This window comes from Gossypium arboreum, chromosome 13, assembly GCF_025698485.1.
Source record: "Gossypium arboreum isolate Shixiya-1 chromosome 13, ASM2569848v2, whole genome shotgun sequence".
Classification (NCBI taxonomy): domain Eukaryota; kingdom Viridiplantae; phylum Streptophyta; class Magnoliopsida; order Malvales; family Malvaceae; genus Gossypium; species Gossypium arboreum.
The window spans coordinates 9,855,074-9,872,332 of record NC_069082.1 but is presented as its reverse complement, the minus strand read 5'-3'; positions in this window follow the sequence as shown (position 1 = coordinate 9,872,332).

The following is a 17,259-nucleotide window of genomic DNA, read 5'->3' as shown; positions in this document are numbered from 1 at the left end:
AGGTGTACAAATTCTTTTTTGGCGTTCGATCTAATCACTGGGGTAAGAAGACTAAGTTGTCAGTTGCGGTTGGATGTCAAATCTTTCTAACTCTAGTTTGGGATTTATTTGGACTATAGGTATCAAGCTTTGGATTTTATACTTATTACTAATAAAATATGTTGTTAATGCAGTAGATCGGCAGGAGATGTTCGATCGTTTTCAATCAATGGTCTAAGGGTTGTAGATAGCATTTCTTGAGACAAGGTTGGATAGTTGAGTAACTTAGGCGGTTTCGTTAACAGGTGTGTAACAGCACCCTTATCTGTATCGATCAAAAGCAGAAACTACTGCTTAAGAGGTTCCTTGAGTATACGAATGCTCTTGGGCAAATCGAGCCATACACTATAGGTGACGACCGAAGGGGTCACCACGACAAACTTGTGGGCTTGCACTACTTTTGGGCCTCGTAGCGCCAAGATGAGCCATGTGGGCCGATAGGCTTGCGGGCCCACACTGAAAAATTTGTGCGATAGGTGCTAGACTGTGGTTTGGGTTGTGAAATCGTATAGTCGAGACCGAAAAAGGACTAGATGAGCCACACAAGCGTGTGGACCCACTTGGGCCGAGGAATGGGCCTCGGGCCCATTGGCACTATTTTCGCCATAAGGATTATTTGAGTTATTTGTAATGACCAAAGACCCTCCAAGAGGTCATTAATAGTATCGAGACCCTATAATGGTTAAATGACCAAAATACCCCTAAGGGGTAAAAATTTACGATTTTACCCCTCGCTGGCGAAATGATTATTATGTCCTAGCAATAGGTTAACTGATGTGTGTTGATATTATGAAATTGGTTGTGATTACAACATGTTGCATACACTTAGTAATTATGATATGACATACTACATGGGGATGGGTATATGATTTGGAAGGATCTCGATCGGTGACTATGTCACGATGATTATCTTGGTGGTTTACCACGCTTCTCACATCGGCGACTATGCTTTGTTTATTATTATTACTTGGCGACTTTTTGGGATATTGGTGTCTTTGGTTGGGTGGGTCGATTGATATCCCCACGTGTGTTGGTTGGTACGGTGGTGTCTTTGTGGTATGGGATGGGTTGTATTACGCATTTATACTGATATTGTATTGGGCTTATGCCCACAATGCTACTGTATAGGGCTAAGGCCCAGACTGTACTATTACTAAATAGGGCTTTGGCCCAAACGCATCGACATCGTGTTGTTTATCAGATATTTATTATTGGCATTACACACTGTGTTTTCGTAAACTCACTTTATTTCTAACTGTGCAGGTAATCCCTAAAGCTTAGATGATTTGGAGTCGCGAGGGACTCGGGTTGGCCACACTCATCAAGCTTTCGCTTCTTTAAATTGCTAATAGCTTTTCGCTTTTGGGTTTTAATTTATGTAATAAGGCCGTTGGTGGGTTTTAAGTTTTAATTTGGATTGAGGTTTCTTATATTAAACTGCTAGTCTAGGAAAACGTGAGTTTTCAAAATAGCATGATTTTCTAAGGAACACGAGGTTCCAACAACAAAGTTTTCAAAATGCTTCCACAGTTTTAACTGAAGTAACATACCAAAAGTGATCGTAATGGTACATGTTTTGATGTGAATTTTAATTAAATAATAATAAATGGGTTTAGATTCAGTAACAAATTTTTACCGGAAAAATCAACTTTGACAAACGATTTGATGTGACACGCCAGATTTAGCCATAACGTCTAGGCTGGGTTTGGGGTATTACATTTAGTGGTATCAGAGTCAGGTTACAAAACTTGGCTGTGGATTGGGTTTCAAAATTTTGGTGAATAATAAGGCTGTTTTCAAATTATGTAAAGTGTTTGAAATATGGTTCAGGAAAGTGTGGCACACCGAGTCTCCAGCGGCAAATCTGTAAGTTCTCTGCTGGTATCTATTGTTGTAAGTGTGATGCTAGAAAACTGTTATAGTTGGTAGCATTAAATCTTTGGTTAGAGCAAACTGATACTGTAGAAGACTCATATTGGTAGCGAAATTTTGATTTGCGAGAACAAAACTCTGAATATTGTTTATCATAAAATATCTTCTAATAATAAACTAGAATTATGAGCTAATGGCATAAAACTTTAAAATCCAGATAAAGCACGTATCGATATGAGCGCCAGAGGTACTCGTGGAAGGGGTACGCGAGGCCGTGGTAGAGGCCGAGGGAGTGCTAGGGCTAGGTCTTCAGCTTCGGGTCACATGCCTGCTAGGGAGACACCGGCTTCACCGATAACTGAGACCGGGTCTCATGATCTAGCAGTTGGAGATGATGCCCTGTCTCAAGCAATGCTGCGGGTTCTCGAAAGGGTTGCTAGAGTGAGTACAGGGTCAGTGGCTCGGGGGTCAATTTCTAAGAGACTCCAATACAATAGGGCGGACATCTTTAGGGGTGTTTCTGGAGTAGCCCCGAATGTGGCAGAATATTAGTTAGAGGCTACGGAGCGGATTATGGATGATCTTGACTATACTGTGGAACAGAAACTGAAAGGGGCATTGTCGTTACTGCGAGACGAGGCTTATCAATGGTGGCTCACTGTGAGGGAAGGTACGCAAGCTGACCATTTGACATGGGATTTCTTCAAAGCGTCCTTCTAAAGGAAGTATGTGGGTGCAAGTTATGTGGACGCTCGAAGGAAAGAATTTCTAAACATGACCCAAGGGAACAAGACTGTGGCGGCTTATGAGGCGGAGTTTCTACAGTTGAGTCATTATGCTCGTGAGATAATAGCTACTGAGTATGAACGCTATATGCGGTTCGAAGATGGACTTCGCGATAAATTGAGAATTCTGATAGCTCCACAAAGGGAGCGAGACTTTACTGCCCTTGTCGAGAAAGCGAAAATTACTGAAGACGTGAAGCGCTTTAAGCGCCAGAATTAAGAGAAAGATAGGGGCAGAGTTAAGAGGGACTTTGGATCCTCAAGTTCTGGAAGTAGGCCTTTTAAGAGGGCCAAGTTGGATGGGCCAGTTCGAGCTAGAGGTCCTGTTGCTGCTGCAAGACCACAGCCCTGTACTGACTGTAGAAGATCTTATTTGGGTGAGTGTTGGAAAAAGATTGGAGCGTGTTTCAGATGTGGGTCCACAGACTATCAAGTTAGAAATTATCCTCAGAGGCCTACTCAGATGTAAGTCACAGGACAGGGTCATGTTCAACCTGCGAGGGGTGATCAGCCTTTGGGAGGTCGTGGACAGCCTAGAGGTGGAAATGGGTTTGGACAAGGACGTGGAGCACCGGGCAGGGGCACAGGTAATGCTGAGGCGAGACAACCAGCCTTGGTTTATACTGCTCGTTGCCAAGAGGATGGTGACGCCCCTGACATCATAACTGATACGTTCCTGATTTATAACTTGCCTTATGTTGCCTTAATTGATATTGGATCCATGCATTCGTATGTTGCGTGCACTGTGTCTGGAATGTTGGGTATTTAATCTGAGAGCACTGCTAATGAAATGATAGCATTGAGTCCGCTAGGACAATCGGTCAAAGTCGATAAGTTATTCAAGGGTGTGCCCTTAGAAGTTCAAGGGGTCGTATTTCCTACAAATTTGATAGAACTGCCATTCAGGGAATTTGATATTATTTTAGGTATGGATTGGCTAGTGAAGCATCGTACGAAGTTGGATTGTGCTGCTAAGCAGTTGATGTTGAGGATGAAGAGGTGGTTGTAATAGGGGAGCGAAGGGATTACTTGTCTAATGTAATATCAGCGTTAAGGGCCGAGAAGCTGGTCCGCAAGGGTTGTGAGGCTTTCCTGGTGTATGTTAGCAATTCTCAGACTAAGAGTCTTACTGTTGGAAATGTTAGAACAGTTAAGGAGTTTATGAATGTTTTTCCAAAAGAGCTACCGGGCTTGCCTCCAGACCAAGAGGTCGAACTCAGAATTGAGCTTCTACCAAGGACAGCTCCAGTGTCCATCGCCATATATAGAATGGCACCAAAGGAGCTAGTGGAGTTAAAGGCTCAAATTCAAGAGCTGTTAGACCGAGGGTTCATTCGACCAAGTGTGTCTCCGTGGGGAGCACCAGTTTTGTTTGTGAAGAAGAAGAATGGGTCCATGCGCATGTACATCGACTAGTCAACTGAATAAGCTGACCATCAAGAACAAGTACCCTTTACCGAGGATTGATGATCTATTTAATCATTGCGGGGAGCTGCTGTGTTCTCCAAAATAGATCTTCGATCTGGGTATCATCAGCTAAAGGTTAAGGAAGCTGATGTGTATAAGACAGCGTTTAGGACTAGTTATGGTTATTACGAGTTCCTAGTGATGCCGTTTGGGTTAATAAATTCACCAGCTGCTTTTATGGACATGATGAACCGAGTATTTCAACCCTATCTGGATCGGTTCATAGTAGTGTTCATAGATGATATTTTAGTGTATTAGCAAATCGAGGAGGAGCATGATGAACATTTGCAGATTATTCTTCAAATTCTGAGACAGAAGCAGTTGTACGCAAAATTCAGTAAATGCGAGTTTTGGTTACAAGAGGTGACATTTCTGGGTCACGTGGTGTCTGCCGAGGGGATTAGGGTTGACCCTTGGAAAATTAAAGTCGTGTTATGATGGAAACCACCAAGGACAGTATCTGAGATTCAAAGTTTTTTGGGTTTAGCGGGGTATTACAGACGTTTTGTGGAAGGATTTTCAGTGATAGCTGCACCGTTGACTAAATTGTTACGGAAAGGGGTGCCGTTTGTTTGGTCCGATAAACAACAAGAGTGTTTTAAGAAATTGAAGAAAGTTCTGACTAAGGCCCCTGTTTTGATTCAGCCAAAGCCTAGAAAGGAATTTACTGTTTATAATGATGCATCACACATTGGATTAGGTTGTGTGTTAATGCAGGAAGGAAGGGTAGTTGCTTTGCATCGCGACAGCTTAAACCTTACGAGGTAAATTATCCCACTCATGATCTGGAATTGGCGACGGTGGTATTTGCGCTAAAAATTTGGAGGCATTATTTATATGGGGAAAGAACGATTATTTACACGGACCATAAAAACCTCAAATACCTCCTTACTCAGAAGGAGTTGAATCTTAGGCAAAGAAGATGGATTGAGTTGCTTAAGGATTATGATTGTTTAATTGAGTATCATCCAGGCAAAGCTAATGTGGTAGCTGACGCGCTGAGCCATAGAGTTGTCTCTGATTTAATAGCAATGTTTGCTCGTCTTAGCCTGTACGATGATGGTAGCATGTTAGCTGAATTGCAAGTAAGACTGACTTGGACTGATCAAATTAATAAGAAATAGTTGTTGTATGAGTCACTAGTTCCTCGTTTTCAGCAAGTGGAAAAGAGTGAAACTTCAGAATTTGGACTGAGCAGGGAAAGGGTGTTATGTTTCTGAGGAAAAATGTGTATACTGAATGATTCTGAGCTGAGGCAGTCTATTCTGCGAGAGGCGCATGGTATCCCTTATGCCATGCATCCTGGTGGGAATAAGCTATATCAAGACCTTCTTGAGGGTGGCCTGGGTTGAAACGCGAAGTTACCAATTATGTGAGTAAGTGCTTGGCGTGCCAGCAGGTTAAAGCTGAGCACCAATTACCTTCTGGGTTACTATAGCAAGTTAAGATTCCACTTTGGAAGTAGGAGAGGGTAACTATGGATTTTGTGAGTGGTTTACCCTTGACACCTTCTAAGAAGGATTCAGTTTGGGTGATTGTAGACCGACTGACTAAGTCAGCTCATTTTATACCGGTCTGCACTGATTATTCATTACAGAAGTTGGCCAAGCTATATGTGGCTGAGATTGTAAGACTGCATGGGTACCAGTGTCTATCATATCGGACAGAGATCCTAGGTTCACATCTCGATTTTGGAAAAGGTTACACGAAGCTTTGGGTACACGACTGGATTTCAGTACTGCGTTTCATCTACAGACGGATGGACAGTTTGAGAGAGTAATACAGATACTAGAAGACATGTTGAGAAGCTATGTTTTGGATTTCAGGGGCAGTTGGGAGGATTATTTGCCGTTGGTAGAATTTGCGTATAACAACAGCTATCAATCCAGTATTCAGATGGTACCATACGAAGCTTTATATGGTCATAGGTGTCGTACCCCTACATGTTGGACTGAGCTGGGTGAGCGGTGAATTTTAGGGCTAGAGTTAGTTGCTGATACAAAAGGCAAGGTAAAGCTTATTCAAGAGCGGTTGAAAAAGGCGTTTAATAGGCAGAAGTCCTATGCAGACTTAAAGCATAAAGGGATCGAGTACTCTATGGGGGATTATGTCTTCCTTAAGGTGTCGCCATGGAAGAAAATTATGAGGTTTAGACAGAAGGGCAAGCTGAGCCCTAGATTTATTGGGCCTTACTGGATACTTAAGTGAGTAGGACCGGTTGCGTATCAGCTTGAGTTGCCCCTGGAGCTAGAGAAAATTCACGACGTGTTCCACGTTTCCATGCTTAGGCGATATCATTCTGATCCCTTGTACATCGTACCTATCGAGGAAATTGAAGTTAGGCCTGACCTAACCATTGAGGTAGAACCAGTGCAGATATTGGAGCGTGATGTTAAAGTATTGAGGAAGAAGGCTGTTCCTCTGGTCAAAGTACTGTGGCGCAATCACGGCACGGAAGAGGCCACTTGGGAACCAGAAGAGTCGATGCAGCATCAATACCCTCATTTATTTTGACCAGGTAAATTTCAAGGTCAAAAATTTTTTTAGGGGGTAGAATTGTAACGCCCCAAAAATATGGGGTCTATAATTTTGCTTTGTTTTTGCATATAGTCCATGTTTGCTTGAATGGTTAGTTGATTTAAGTGTGTTTGGGGGTGTCTGAGTAGTTCTGGGTTCAAGTTTCGGCTTTTGCAGCATTTTTGTTTTTGCTCTTAAAAGAACCTGAACACTGGCACTTAGGCTTTATAAATATTCATGGTTGATTGGTGACACAGAAGGCCTTGTGGCTTAGTGGTTAGTAGCGTGTTGTGCATTCGTATGGCCATAGGTTTTAATCCCAGGTAACGCAAGGGGGGCTTTATTTTATGTTTTGGTGGCGCAAAAGGTGGAGTTTGACTCAAACTCTGCAGAAGTGGTTGGAGACTTGGTAAAAGGGGATTGGTTTGAATTTGAATGGGAGGTTTGTGAGATTGTGGAGGGATAAGGGGAGAGAATTGGGGAGAAAATCAAGGGATGTGGTGTTGGTAGAAAGTTGTGGCCGAATGGAGTACTGAGGTTACCTTGGTTTCAATTTGGGGAAGGTTGGGACGTTTTTGTGGTGTGAAAGTGGTCGAATTCTCCTATACTCAATTTCGATACTCTATTGTCTCAAGATCCTTTCGTTTGCATATTTTCTTTCTTCTTCTATTCTCTCGGTTGTTATCTTTTTGTGTTATTCAAGCGAGCATTCTCTCTTTCGGTCTTATTATGTTTGGTGAAGCACTACTTCCCTTATTGTTCTGCTTTAGCCGATTCTCTCATCTCCCTCAATTCTTTTCTCATACTCCTTTACCATTAGTCGACTTGATCTTCTTCCTCTCATCATTTTCTCTTTTCGGTTTTCTTTAGCCGAACACTCTTGCTCTCTTCTCTGTTCATCTTTTTCTTCTTCTTATTTTCCCTCCTTAGCCGATTATTGTGCCTCTTGTTCCTGTGCACTCGCTTCTTTTAAGCATCAAGTTCCAACAAGCATCCATTGTGCCAGCATCTTTTCTGCCTATCGTTTGGTCTTGGGGTAAGTGTTCTTTCTTATGCCTATATTCTTTCGTTTCCTTCTCAAGTGGAATGTTCGGTTAGGGATGCTAATTCTCTACTCATTTTGCATGTTTAGAATCTCTAGATTCTAACTCTCGAAGAGATAAAGGGGACCCTTCAGCACTCAAAGGTGTACAAATTCCTTTTTGGCGTTCGATCTAATCACTGTGGTAAGAAGACTAAGTTGTCAGTTGCGGTTGGATATCAAATCTTTCTAACTCTAGTTTGGGATTTATTTGGACTATAGGTATCAAGCTTTGGATTTTATACTTATTGCTAATAAAATCTACTGTTAATGCAGTAGATTGGCAAGAGTTGTTCGATCATTTTCAATCGGTGGTCTAAGAGTTGTAGATCGCATTTCTTGAGACAAGGTTGGATAGTTGAGAAACTTGGGCGGTTTTGTTAATAGGTGTGTAACCGCACCCTTATCAGTATCGATCAAAAGCCAAAACTACGGCATGAGAGGTTCCTCGAGTATGCGAATGCTCTTGGGTAAACCGAGCCATACACTATAGGTGACGACCGAATGGGTTACCACGACAAACTTGTAGGCCTCGTAGGGCTGAGATGAGTCGTGTGGGCCGATGGGCTTGCGGACCACACTAAAAAATTTGTGCAGTAGGTGCCAGACTATGGTTTGGGTTGTGAAATTGCATAGTCGTGACCGAAAAGGGACTATATGGGCCACACGAGCGTGTGGACCCACTTGGGCCGAGGAATGGGCCTCAGGCCCATTGGCACTATTTTGGCCATAAGGATTATTTGAGTTATTTGTAATGACCAAAGACCTTCCAAGAGGTCGTTAATGGTATCGAGACCCTATAATGGTTAAATGACCGAAATACCCCTAAGGGGTAAAAATTACGATTTTACCCCTGGCTGGCGAAATGATTATTATGTCCTAGCAATAGGTTAACTGATGTGTGTTAATATTATGAAATTGGTTGTGATTACAGTATGCTGCATACACTTAGTAATTATGATATGACATACTGCATGGGGATGGGTATATGATTTGGAGGGAGTACTGTACTGGTAACTATGTCACGATGATTATTGCTGGTGGTTTACCATGCTTACTGTTACTGGCAGCTATGCTGCATTATTATTATTACTGGCAGCTTTGCTGCGATATTGGTGTGCTGGTTGGGTGGGTCGATTGATATCCCCACAGATGTGTTGGTTGGTACGGGTGGTGTGCTGGCTGGTATGGGATGGGTTGCATTACTCATTTATACTGATATTGTATTGGGCTTATGCCCACAATGCTACTGTATAGGGCTAAGGCCCAGACTGTACAGTTATTGAATAGGGCTTTGGCCCAGACTATACTGATACTGTGTTGTTTACTGTATGTTTGTTATTAGGATTACACACTGAGTTTTCGTAAACTCACTTTATTTCTAACTGTACAGGTAATCCCTAAAGCTTAGATGATTTGGAGCTGCAAGGGACTCGGGGTTGGCCACACTACTGTTTCTGCTTCTTTAAATTGCTAATAGCTTTTCGTTTTGGGTTTTAATTTATGTAATAAGGCCGTTGGTGGGTTTTAAGTTTTAATTTGGATTGAGGTTTCTTATATTAAACTGCTAGTCTAGGAAAACGCGAGTTTTCAAAATAGCATGATTTTCTAAGGAACACGAGGTTCCAACAACAAAGTTTTCAAAATGCTTACGCGGTTTTAACTAAAGTAACATACCAAAGGCAATCGTAATGGTACATGTTTTGACGTGAATTTTAATTAAATAATAATAAATGGGTTTAGATTCAGTAACAGATTTTTACCGGAAAGATCAACTTTGAAAAACGATTTGATGTGACACTCCAGATTCGGCCATAACGTCTAGATAGGATTTGGGGTATTACATTGTTTCCCCAAAGTTTAGGTATTACTTTGAGTTGGAATTCACAAGTTTTAAACATCAAAAAGCCATAATTTTTGTGAGATTTTTGAGCCTTTTGAACATCCATTAATTCTTTCATGCTCACTTTTATAATTGCTTTGAGTGCGTCAGTATTGAACTGTTATTCTAGAACTTGCTTGATTATGCATGTCAAGACCACACCATTTGATTTGATATGTCAAAATGATTAAAGCACTTAGGATTAACCCACTCATTCCATGAAAAGCCTACCTCCACAATTAACCCCTAGTGAACCCCCTTGAGCCTAACAAGCCATTTCTTGTATTACCCTTAATATTAACCCTTAACCCATTATTGTTGAAATCCCCTAAATTAAATTTGATCCCTATTTTTGTCGAGATTTGAATTGAAATAGTTGCTCAGTTATGTCTTGTTCTTAATAGTTAGTCTATGTTATTTGACTTGTTTTTAAAAAAAAAGTGTATACACATTAGTAGTAATCTTTTGTTTTTGAGCTTAAGTATTTAAATTCCATATTCGAAAGGTAAGCTCATGTAATGCAAGTGATGATTAAATCTTTTTCTAGTTAAGTGATTTTTAAATTCAATCTCGATTCTAACTTTTTCTTTCAGCTTGTGACCACACCCTTTAACCAAGCCTCATTACGACCCGCTAAAGACCTTTTGATTGATGTATCATCCCAATTTATAGTGGTGGAGATTTGATTTTCATGCAAGCCTATGGTAATTACTTTTCATTATTGACTATTGAGTGCTTCATTTATTGTCCTTAAACACCTCGAGTGATTTGAGTGAATCTTTAGTGAGGATGTGAAACTCTGTGACATTTTGAATCCAAGGTAATTACTTAGACGAGGGGAGACACCTATACTTTCATGATTAAGTGCTCAACTTGGAATGCTTGAAACTTTGATGTTCTTTCAGTTGAATTCTCAATGTATGATTACCTATGGATTATTTTGAGATATTATCAATAGAGATTATAATTTAAGAAAAACTTATTTTGATTATGAGTTGAGAATTTTGCTTGAGGACAAGTAAATGCTTAAGTGTGGGGTATTTGATAAACCATAATTTATACATATTTTTACCTATGGTTAACACATTTTATGGATGATTTTTCCTTATAATTGGTGAATTTGATGCTCCTAATGTTTTAATTTCATGTTTTATACTTAGACGAGCATAGAAGAGCAAAAGGAACGAGAATCGGGCCAAAAATGGAGAAAATGGGCCAAAGTACGAAATCAACATGGCCTGGACTTCCTTACACGGGCAAAGCACACGGCCGTGTCAGTATAGCAGATTCGAAGCACGACTCACACGAGTAGATCACACGCCCGTGCCATTCTAACAAGATCGAGCACGGCCTAAAGTAATCGCACACGGGCGTGTTACACAGGCGTGTCCGCCGAGCCCAAGTTAAGTCCAATTCGAAAAAGGCTAATTTCGAGGGTTCTTAGGCATTCCAAGGCCTATAAATACACCCCAGAGGAGGAAGAAAAGGGCAGGCATAGAGAGGAAGGAAGGAATTACTCAAAGAAAGTTGATTGATCCATCTCAGGAGCCGGATTCATCATCAAGACTGGAGATCTCCCCTCAATTTCCCTTCAGGAGTTTTGGGTTTTCTTTATGTTTTGTAGTTATTACTCTTCTGAGATATTTTCCTTTTTAGTTATGAACTAAATCTCCTAAATACCTAAAGGGAATGAAACCTAAGATGAATCTTGTTATTATTTTCTGAATTGTATAATAAATATTTAACTTGTTCTTAATTATGTGTTCTTAATTCTTGTTTTGATATCCCAGGATACTGATTTAAGATCAGCTCTTATTTAGAAGAGGAATAGACCCTGACTAAGAGTACATATGTCATAGTTAAGTGGAGTTGATTGCGCGCCTAGAGATAAGGTGACAAGATTTTGCTGGATTAGGGTGAAACCTAATAAGGGGATTCATAGATTGAGTTAATGCAACCCTAGGATGTTAATTAGAGAAAAGTCTCAATTATTCAATCTAGGGATTAGACGTTATTAGTCTTGAATAGGAATAATAACATAACTTAGATATCTCTACGGAACAAGTTAAATGAATAAATCGTCTGATTCGGAGTCAGAATAACAAGTGAAGTCTAGGTGGATTTTTCCTTAGGTATTGTCTTAATTCAATTATTTTCCAAAAGTAATCCTCCAATTCTGTTTTCTGTGAATTCTTAGTTTAGATAATTAGTTAGTTAAAACAAAACCCTCTTATTCTTAGGCTAGATAATAAAAAGACAGTCAATACTAGTACTTTTAGTTCCTTTGGGTTCGACAATCCAGTCTTGCAAAAACTATACTACTGTTTGATAGGTACACTTGCCTACATCGTGATAATAGTTAGTTTCAAGAACGATTCATTATAAATATTTAAAACCTGTCACGAAAATCGCGTATCAGTGGCTCGACTGAAATCATCTTTAGACTTCTTAGCAGGCAATGCTAAAAATGATTTGGAGGAACTTCTTTTGTAAGATTCTTTATTCTGTCTATCTCGTTTTATTTTTTTGTTTTACACCTCTTCTATCTTTTGAGCACGATCTGACAGAACAACAAATTCTTGTATTTCAATACCCCCAATCATCATTCTGATTTCATCATTCAGCCTTTCTTCAAACCGAATGCATATTTTTTCTTCGGTTGGTACAATTTCCTAGGCATATTTGCTGAGGTATACAAATTTTCTTTTCTACTTGGCTATCGATTTGTTTCCTTGGCGCAGGTCAATAAATTCCCTCTTCTTATTGTCTAGATACCTCTTGCCAACGTATTTCTTTTAAAATTCACTCTGAAAGAATTCCTAGGTGATTTTCTCTTTTAGCACAACAGTCACTATAGTCGACCACCAATTATATGCTTCCTCTTTTAGTAAGGAAACAGCACATCTCACATAATTATTGGAGGTACAGGTTATTTCTTCAAAAACTCTTATTGTAATTTGAAGCCAATAGTTAGCTTTATCTGATCTACCTCGAAATTTTTCGGCCCCACACTTTCTGAGTTTTTCTATCTGAGTACGTTTACTTGATTCAGTCATTGGATGAGGTAGAGATACAACCAGAGACTCTACAGGTGGTACAATAGGGGGAGGAGGTTACTGAGCCAAATTTCTTTATTGAATAGATTCACTAAACCATTGATTCATAAACCCAAAGAACATATTTTTAAGTTCTTGTTCTTGGGCCGGAAGAATTGGGACGTTACTACTTGTCCCATGTTCAGATGTATGTACTCTACTATTGACCTCATCATGATCAGCATGTTCAGATATATCTGACATCTTTACAATCTATAAGCAAAACAAGGGTTAGATCGGATTATACACATCACACAATTACAGATTTATATGGCATGTATTTCTAGACATTTTACACACTATGTTCATTCCGAGAATCAACTAAATTGAAGCTCTAATACCAATAAATGTAACACCCATAACCCTTATCCGTCCCCAGAATAGAAATATAGACCATTACCGAACTTTTTAGAGCAATTACAGACATTTCATATCATTTAATACACATATCAGAAACCAATCATAAATCATTCACATTGTCCCTCACGTGAGCCCAAGCCCAAAATATGCGTTAGAAATAATTTGGGACTAAACTGGAAACTCAAAAAATTTTTTGTAAAATTTCAAAAATTTCCTTAGGTGCAGGGGAACACACCTGTGTGGCCAGGCTGTGAGGCTTACACGACTAAGAGACACGCCCGTGTCTTAGGCCCTGTGGGCATTTGATGTGAGGTACACAGCTGTGTCCTAGCCTGTGTCCACACCCATGTAACTCAATGACTTAGGTCACACGGCTAAGCCACACGCCCGTGTTCAAGGCCGTGTGTAAGGTGCAGGGGTCATACGGCCAAGACACGCGCCCATGTGCTAGGCCATGTGCAAAAACCTGGGTATTCTGTTTCTAAATTTTAAGTTGCAGGGGACACACGACCGGAACACAGGCCCCTATACACACGGCTGAGACACATGCCTGTGTGGACGAAAATAAGCCATTTTAAGGTCCCTTTTCTCACCCATTTTGATATCAACCTATACGCAACATTTCAATACATCAATATATCCCAAACAAGCAATCAACACAATCTAAAATCATGTTTTAAACATGACATAACATCACAAATACTCAATTACTTATACTTACCTACTTAACCTATTTCATTGATTTATCAAAATCTACCACTAGTTACATACATACAAACATTTATCATTCACAACCACAATTCAAACTATTTCATTGTCAAACCAACCCTATACACGTCATATAAACCAAAGTGTTCTTTGCAAAAGCTACCGGATTAAATTGGATAGTGTGGCTTGATGTGTTGATTCGATCTTCAGACCTCACGTTAATCTACAAGAACATTAAATAACACAAGTAAGCTTAATAAAGCTTAGTAAGTTTGATAGGTTAAACATAAATCTTACCAAACCTACTATAACAAATCAATTATGCAAATCATTCAATATACACTTCCTGCCAAATCACAACAATCACTTGATGGTTACACTTATTTCAATTCAATACCAATAATAATCATAAGTCCTCCAATATTAATTTCATATGTCACTCACCGAGTCTTACCGAATCAAAGAACAGCTTACGGATATAAGTACATCGTATTCAAAAGCCTGAAGGCTGTACAGAAAGACATAAGTGCTAAACAAAAACCCATAAGGGTTGAACGGAAGCTCGTAAGAGCTGAACAAAAACCCATAATGGTTAAACAGAAACTCATATAAGTTAACGGAAGCTCGTGAGAGCTAAACGGAAAGTAAACTCGAAAGTTCGTAACAAATACTGAAACATTGGTTTACTTAGTAATTTTTCGTCAATTCCTCCTTTGTATTTACTGTCAATTCATCATTTGCATTTACTATCGATTCATCCTTTGACATAGAATGATTGTACCCAATCCCGCGTTCCACTCATTTTGAATATTTAATTCAATTTCATAATTTAACAATAATTTTATTTTCAACAATAGTTATGAATAAATACATAATAACATTCATCAAGTTAATAAAAAAATTAAAGTTTAACCATACAAACTTACGTGGATTAAATTGCAAGATTTGTAGTAGTTTTGGGACTATTCTACTAATTTTCCTTTTTCACATTTGTCTACGGTTTCTTGATCTAAAATGTAAAATCATCCATTCATTAGCATATACTTCATTTTCAATTTACTTCACGATTAATGCCCCTTAATTTTTGAAATTACACAATTATCCCAAATTATACAACTTTTGTAATTTAGTCCCTTATTAATTAGCCTATCAAATTAGCTCATTTTTCTCAATTGACAATTTATCAAAATACTCTAGACTATTATACAGCTCTTGATCTTCAGAATTTCAATACCAAACCCTAATATATAATACTTTCACAATTTGGTCCTAAAATCAATATCTATTAAAATTACTTGATAAAATCATTATATAACAAAATTGAAACTCTAAATCCATGTTAAATTATCAAAAACATCTAGCACTTGCAATGCCCTAAATAATTTAATTCTGCTTCTGTAAATATCTCACATAAATATGTAACTACTTTAGTGGTTAAGTGTTCTGGGAATGTGTGGGAGGTCTTAGGTTCAAGTCGCACTTCTGTCAATTTTGTTAACTTTTGGATCTAAGCTTTATCCTTATTCAATGGGCTTATATTGAATTAGCTATAAATTCATATCAGAATAAGCCTGTTGGTTTGAGTGGTAAGGGGCTGGGGTGTTGGAGGTCCTGTGTTTGAATCTTTGCGCAAGCATAAATGTTAATTTTTGCTCGGTTATCTGATAGAGTCTTGGTGGATTTGGATTCTGAGGAGTTAGTTGTTAGTGGGTTAGTGAGGAGAAATCTGAGAGATTTAGGAGTTATCCTTGATTTTTTTTATTATTTTGTTTTCAAAATTTTCTCTCTCCTCCCATAACATTCTGATGCCAATTCTTCTCTGTTCTCTACCATTTTCTCTACTTCTTCTTTTTCTGATTGTTCTATTTTGTTCTCTATGATTGTAATCCTATGTTTCGATAATTCAGTGTTCTTTATGTGTTTTCGGTATGTGAGGTTTAGTTTCACTGCAAGTTTTGGGTTCTATAACGATTTGGGATTACTCGATTCGTGGGGTTTCAGTAATAGAGTAATATAAGAGGATAGCAATTCTTGAGATCGTTATTTTGTAGGAATTGACTGGGAACCTCTGGTTAGTACTCCAGCGGTTTAGTACGCTTTAACGATGGTTGTTGTCAACGGTAAATTCTTGCATTATTTTAGATTTTTGAGTTAATTCATAAATTAATTACTAAATGGTCAATGAATTACTATTTCTTAGGTTTCAAAGGGCTCGGGGTTGTTGTAATGTCTTAAACGTACCTGGTGTGTTCCCGAAACACAAAAAAATGAGGTTTCAGCAAAAGCCAAAATTGCCTACTGTCGACGCCACACGAGTGTGTGGTCACCCGTGTGTATGGCCGTGTGCGAGACACGATTGTGTGTCTGATGAAGGTGTGGTCGTGCGTAAGACACAACGGTGTAATGGCCGCAGTGTGGCTGAATGAGCCACACGGGCTAGGCCAAGTTGGGCGTGTGGGCCACACAGGCGTGTAGGTCTTTTGGCCAGGTTATGTGGGCCACACGAGCAAGACCAATCTGGGCATATGGGCCACTCGGGCAAACAGGCCCATAATTCTATAATTTTCCCTAGAGTCGCACGGGTCATTCCAATCGACTGTGGGCCTATCGTAGGGTCGATAAGGGCTAACCAAACCCTAAAATTGTAGATCTGATATTATGTTCTGAATTTGATAATGCTATGCATGTTTGATTATTCTAATATCTGTACATAAGCATGTTGAGCATATCCAATATGTTATTCTGTATCTGTTTCTGTATATGATTGTGGGGCGGGATTTGTATATGAGGAGGAAGTGTTCTGTACGGTGATCATCGCGTATATCCTGGCAGTTTGGCAGCATATTATCTAACATGTGTCGTAATGGAACGATATGGTGTATAGGGATGGGTGGGTGTTTTTCACTCCATATGGTGTGATGGGATGGTCGGAGTTGGTGTGTAGAGGATGGGGGTAGGAATCTGTGTTTCTGGTCTGTAAATCTGAATCTATGTACTGTATCTGAAAAGGCCACAAGCCTGACTCTGTACCTGTATGTTTGTATGCTTATTTCTATTGGGTTACACGCTGAGTTTACGAAAACTCACATCCATTTGTCTGTTCTGTTCAGGTAATCCACAAACTTAGGCGGATTGGTGCGTCAGAAACTCAGCAGTAACCACTCGACCATAAACTGTTTAATGTTATTAATTTATGGTTTTATTTATGATTTTGGTTTTCTTTTGAGAGTCTATAATTTTGGGGACTTTCTCGACTTTATGGTTTTTAACTGTTGGTTTTTGGTTTATTGATAAACTGCATGATTTGATAAGATGTGTTATGAATTCGACGGTTTTACACAAAAAAGGGGTTTTTCTAAAAATAACAAATTGGGTTTCTAAAATATAATGAATTTTTAAACTTCCACTGTAATAAGTGTTTTGATAAACTAATTAATTGAGTAATGTTTTCAA